Source organism: Hyla sarda, chromosome 2 (genome assembly GCF_029499605.1).
Source record: "Hyla sarda isolate aHylSar1 chromosome 2, aHylSar1.hap1, whole genome shotgun sequence".
Classification (NCBI taxonomy): Eukaryota; Metazoa; Chordata; class Amphibia; order Anura; family Hylidae; genus Hyla; species Hyla sarda.
Window position 1 is genome coordinate 206,172,083 of NC_079190.1, and position 7,013 is coordinate 206,179,095.

A 7,013-nucleotide genomic window follows, 5' to 3' on the forward strand; every position below is an offset into this window, starting at 1 on the left:
GCTCTCTGAAATGAATATGAATATGTGTATATGTCAGTGCAGGGGACCATAGAAGAGCCAGCCGCATCTATACATTATACAGCGGGTGATCTGTCAATTAGTACAGGTACTACTACTCCCATCATGGAACAGTGTATTCCATGCTGGGAGTAGTAGTACTACCTAAAAAAAAAAATTTAAATAAAGAAAAAAAAGTGAAAAACTCACACACACACACACTACATTTTTATTATTGCCGGCTACATTTTTAGGTCCCTGCCCGCCCACATAAATTGATCCCTGTTTAAAAATTACTAAAAATTTTGTAATAAAAAAGATACATTTCTTTAGATACAATTTTTTCCATCACTACTGTATCTTTTTTATTATTATTTTTTAAATGGTACCCTACGAAATTTTATTAAAAAAGGTATCGCCATCACTTTTTTGGATCGCTAAAGTCCAAAAGATCATAAAAACCACCTGAAAAAATGCCAAAGTAAAAACCCACATGGCGTTTTTTCTTGGCGTGTTTTTTACTCCCATAGACTTCTATGGGAGAAAAACACCATGATTTCAGGGGGAAAAAACGCCAGTGGCTCAACATGCTGCGATTTTGCTAAAACCGCCAAGGAGCTGAAAAACACTAAAAAAGAGTGAAAAAATTCCAAAAGGATTCAAAAAACGCCAAGTGGAAAAAGAATTTTGCGATTTCTCATTGATTTACAGCTAACATCTGGCCGCAGAATTGGTGTTTTTCTTGGCTTCCCCCCCCCCCCCAAAAAAAAAAACAAGTAGAAACTTAGCCTTATATGACTATTTTTTTAAACTTACTTTTGCTTACATGTGGCTTATTTATCAAATAGTCGCACGACCTTGATAAATAAATCACACATAAGCAAAATCCGGGAAACCCACTTACAAAAGCATTTTTTAAAGCAGAAAGGTTTTCCCTTATGTTAATAGCCGAAGTTCTTTATCTACTCTTTATTACCGGTAGTGTTGCTAGAGAATGACGGGGAGGGGGGGGGCATACCGCATAGAGTTACATCTTGACTGGCTAAATAGCTGCACTGCAATTATCCTGCAACAACCCATCCACCCTCCTCAGAAATAAAAAAATAATAATAAAAACATACTATGCCGCACCATGAATATCCGTACTCTGGAGGCTTTTTTGTTTAATTTTGAGCCCGGATTTTCTGATGTTGGTGGGCGGAGTCTTGCGTCACTGTGCTGAGGCTGGAGTTTACATCAGGAAGGAAGACAGTGCAGCACCCACAGGCACATAAACAATAGTGAAGCCACAAAAAAATAAAAATAAAACAGCTCGGTATGTTACCCACCCCAAAATGTGCATGAAGCTGTATTACTGTGGGTTTTTTTTTTTTAAAGGAAAAATTTTAGTGCCACATTATTTACGTAGTCTATACAAATTCTTACACAATTATTTTGTGCCTTATTCTATTTTAACACAACATTAATTCTAAAATGTAGTGGGTACGCCAGCATGTACGTGTCCTAAAATTTACAGGGTGTGTGTTTTCAACCTTAAAATTAATGGTTATTTGTTATATAATACATTTTTTCTATAATTAACATTAATGTAGCAGCTTTATTTCATGATGCAGAACAAGAACAGTTGTTAAAGTGGATGTTAATTTCCTTTTCTGCAGACATATGCACTTTCTGTAAGCCAGGTTGGACCTGGAATACATATGCAACTTTTAAATGGAGATGCAACTTTTTTTCTTCATAAATAGCGACTATCGCATTTGATAAATACATGACTGCTGCAAAGTCAAAAAAATATATATATAATTGAGCAGATTTCAGAAATGTGCTTTGGGATAAGCAAAAATCAAAAATTCGCAGCATGTATAGAAAAGTCGCACGTGCGCAAGTACGTGAGACTTTTTTATGCAAAAAAATCTATTACGGAGCTTGATAAATCTCCTTCCAGTTTTTTATCATGCGGCTCAACACTGCCTCTTTGACATTTCAGCTCTGAGCATAATATAGAGCTGACAGATTTCCTTTAAATTTTGGAAAACCTTTGTAGGGTCGGAAAACTTATTATACTCCTGAATCCTTGCCTTTAGATTCTAAAATTCATTTTTCAGGGGTTTTTAATATTTTGTCATCTCTGAGCCTCTGTAATTTTTACACAATTTAGCTAATATCAAATTCCAGCTATTTGTGGGTTACTGCTGAACCCAGGAAAACCCACAAACCATGTGTCTTCAGTAGTACAAGCTGCCCACAGCATATTGTACACTGAAATGACACATTTTCACTCTGCACCTATTCTACAAGTTCAGGAAAACACCTGCAGGTTTAAAATCCCCACTTTACCTCTAGATTACCTTAAGGCTAGGTTCAGACTACGGAATTTCCTACAGAATTTTCGCTTTGAAATTTCTGGCAGAAATTCCGCTTACTATAATGCATAGTGTAGTGAATGGTTTTCCGTTCACAAATTCACACTTCGGAATTTGTGAAGCGGAAAATCCGGATGAAAAATCCGCTAGAAAATTTCTGCCTGAAGAAAGGGGTTGCTCTTTCTTCAGGCGGAAATCCGAGCGGAACACATAGCAGTCTATAGGAGACTGCAGTGTCCGCGTGGTCCTAGCGCCGACTAATTCAGTCGGCCCAGGTGGAAATTTTCTGCCCGGAGATTCCGGAGTCTGAACCTAGCCTAAGGGGTGTAGTTTCCAAAAATGTGGCTACTTCTTAAGGGTTTCCTATGTACTGGCATATTTGGGGCATCCAAAATCACTCCAACCATGTTTACAGCATTGTACAACATTTTGTGTATTCTCGTACTCAGTAGAGATTGTGTAACAAACCGTTGAATGCTTTTTAGTGTATTTTTTCTTTTGGAATGAAAAATGTTGAGCTAATTCTATGCATTATTGGAAAATATAAAATTTTTCTATTTCACAGCCCATTGGTAAGAAACTCTATGAAACACCTTTGGGGTCAATGACAGACATTTATCAAGGGGTTTAGTTAGGTTTTCTTTACTATAATTGTCGCAAAATTGTTGCAACTGCGACTACGTGTGTTTTCGTGCGACAATTTGCGGGAAGAACAAGAAAAGCAAGAAAATTCAAACTTGCTTACGTAGTTAATTTTTCAAAATGGATTTGCTTTAGTCAGGTATTTATTAACTGCGACAGTCGCAGCTGTGCAATAAAATGTCGCAACAGCCGTAAAAATTGACTATATTTACTCCAGCTCCAACATGGAGCAGGAAAAGCTACTGCCGCCCGGGCTCCGGCATACTTTCTCCCCGCTACCCTCACTTCGCTACAGGGACACTGCAGTGATTTACATCCCCCCCTCTCACCTGCCAGCGCCACACAACTCCCATCTGTCTGCTAACTGTTGCAATACTACAAGTCCCAGCATGCCCTTACAGTGAGGACATGCTGGGAGTTGTAGTCCTGTAGCAGCGGGAGCTGAGCGGCGTGGGCGGGAGACAAGGGGGGATGTATATCAGTGTCCCCATCATTATTAAGCTAGGGTAGCGGGGGATGCACTGTAATGTCAGCCCGGGCTCTTTATAACATATACCGGCGCCGGAGACTCCTAAATCCCCTGCTGTCATTTCACATTTCCCGCTGGGTCCTGTGATTGGCCAGGACCAGCAGCCAATCACAGGACCCGACCGGAACAGTGACATGATTAGGGGATATAGGAGTCTGTCGGGGGGGGGGGGGGGGTCCGTCAGCATACCCCCCCTCCCACCGGCCTTCACCTGCGCTGTGCCCGTCCGTAACCCCCCCCCCCCCTGGCCTTCACCTGCACTGTGTGTGTGTCTGTCTCTCTGTCTGTCTCTATCTCTGTCTGTGTGGGACTGTCTGTGTGTGACTCTGTGTGTGTGTGACTGTGTGTGTGGCTGTGTGTGACTCTCTGTGTGTGCCCGGGCTCCCTTTGCAGGACTACAACTCCCAGCATGCCCTTACTGTAAGGACATGCTCGGAGTTGTAGTTGTGCAGTGCAGGCGAATGTCAAGCTTGTCCCCTGCCCCCAGCTGCAGGACTACAACTCCCAGCATGTCCTTACTGTACTTAATACTTTACTTGACAGGCTTAGTTGTGGAAGCTGTGTTATAGACGGAGTCCATTACTAAGCTGGGCTTAGCGTTAGCCACAAAAACAGCTAGCGCTAACCCCCAATTATTACCCCGATACCCACCACCACAGGGGTGTCGGGAAGAGCCGGTACCAACAGGCCCGGATCGTCAAAAATGGCCCTCCTGGGCCTAGGCAGTAACAGGCTGGTGTTATTTAGGCTGGGGAGGGCCAGTAACAATGATCCTCGCCCACCCTGGTAACGTCAGGCTGTTACTGTTTGGTTGGCATTTGGCTGAGAATAAAAATAGGGGGGCACCCTATGCGTTTTTTTTTTAAATAAATAATTAAATATAAAAAAAACACATAGGGTCCCCCCTATTTTTATTCTCAGCCAAATACCAACAAAACTGTAACAGTCTGACGTTACCAGGATGGGAAAGGACCATTGTTACTGGCCCTCCCCAGCCTAAATAACGCCAGCCTGTTACCGCCTAGGCGCGCCATTTTTGAAGCTCCGAGCCTGTTGGTACCGGCTCTTCCTGTCACCCCTGTGGTGTTGGGTACCGGGATAATAATTGGGGGTTAGTGCTAGCTGTTTTTGTGGCTAACGCTAAGCCCGGCTTAGTAATGGACTCCGTCTGTAAGACAGCTTCCACTACTAAGCCTGTCCAGTAAGTAAAAAAAAAAACACAACAGGTTTAAAAAAAAATTATTACAAAAAAACACTCCCACACAAGCCCTCATTAACCATTTTATTAACATCAAGCAAAGAAAAATGTTGGTCGTCGAAGTAGTCCACCGAATCCGAAGGAGTCCACAGGATACACGGATCTGTAGAAGAAGTAACAAAAAAAAAATTAGTAAGTACATTTAGGGAGAAAAAACAGTGTTAAAAAAATTGAATAAACGCACACACACACACACACACACACATATGTAGTCATAGTCTGTAGTCATTATTTGGTTTTTGCTTATGTATGCTAAAAAAAAATGGTATTTAAAAGTGATTTCTTGGTTTTTGCTCATGTAAGCCAAATTTATCAACCCCCTGTGATAGTATGATAAATATGTCATACATAAGCAAAAAAATAGCAAGAAAAAATGACTACAGAACTTGCTTACCAAAGCAACGATGATAAATGTCCCCGAATATGCTCACTGCCTCCTAGATGAATTCTTTGAGGGGTGTTGTTTCTACAAAAGGGGCACTTCTTGTGGGTTTCCAATATTCTGGTATATAAGAGGCTCTACAAATGTGACCTGAGGCCTGAAAACAATTACAGTAAAAGCTGCTCTCTAAAAAATTTTTTTACTCCTATCCTTCTGAATCCTGTTGTGTTCTTGGTGTGGAAAAAAGTGGGAAAATGTATTACAGTATGAGTCATACATAGCAGTATATAGAAGGTAGAGTGCCTCAAAAGTACTTAAAATATATTGCAGTTTACAATATTATAGACACAAGTGATGTGCGATATGCTGTTGCAGGAATATCCACACGGAAATTTTCTGTTTGGACATTCGCCCATATGAAAATAGCCTAATAGTGAATCAGTTGAAAGGGATGACAGCTTGATATTCGAAAATATCCAGAAATATGTAGCCTACTGCTAATACAGCGAATTAAATGGTTATAATGCATATATAAATTTTGTTTCAGAACTTTAAGAAGTGATATCATCTTGTTTATTCCAGGTGTATAATATACAGTGGGTCCCTCAACATACAATGGTAATCCGTTCCAAATGGACCATCGTTTGTTGAAACCATCGTATGTTGAGGGATCCGTGCAATGTAACCTTATAGGACAGTGGTGTACAACCTGCGGACCTCCAGATGCTGCAAAACTACAACACCCAGCATACCCGGACAGCCAACGGCTGTCCGGGCATGCTGGGAGTTGTAGTTTTGCAACATCTGGAGGTCCGCAGGTTGAAGACCACTGGTATTGGAGGTTGTACTCACGTGTCCCCGCCGCTCCGGACATCACCACTCATCACCGCTGCCCTGGATGTCGCCTTCCATCGCTCTTGCCGCGTCTCTGTGGTGTCCCCGACGCTCCGGCAAGGCCTCTGCTTCCCCGGCATCCTCGCTCTCCGTTGCCGCCATCACGTCGCTACGCACGCTGCTCCTATTGGATGACAGGACAGCGTGCACAGCGACGTGATGACGACGATGGAGAGTGCCGACGATTCAGGGGATCCCGAAGAGGACGCGCTGGAGCCCCGAGGACAGGTAAATGGACCACACGGGGCACCGTAAACAGCTATCCGGTGGCAGCTGAAGCAGTCTGCGCTGCCGGATAGCCGTTTATGCGATGGCCCCGACATACAAAAGCATCGTATGTTGATGCTGCCTTCAACATGCGATGGCCCCTGAGAGGCCATCGTTTGTTGAAATGATCGTATGTCGGGGCCATCGTAGGTCGGGGGGGGGGGGGGGTCACTGTAGTTGTATTTAGTGTAGCCATTTCTTTTATTTACAATGGCTACACTAAATGATGTTCAGGTGTAAGGCAGGTGAACATTAAAGGGGTTGTCCGGTAAAATATATTATTTTGCTTTTGTCCCCAGACTGCCTTATAAAATAACAAGCACTTTAACTCACCTTCCTCTACTCCCGCATAGCTCTGGTATCCGGGTACCCTGTCTCTGGCCGGTCTCCGTTGAAAGTCTTCTTTCCAGAGCTGTAGACGTGATGTCACAGTGGCGCTCCGCCAATCACTGCCGACAGTGGTATCCCGTCTGAACCAGTGATACTGTCACTTCCCCCCGGCTGTAGAGGCCTTGCATTCCAGCTCGGGGAAAAGAGTCATTCGCCACAGAGAGGCGCCTTTATACTGGAGCTACGAGGGAGCAGATTAAGGTGAGTTAAAGTGTTTGTTATTTTATTAAGCAGCCTGGAGACAACAGCAAAATAATCAATTTCACTGGACAACCCCTTTCATACTTTTCT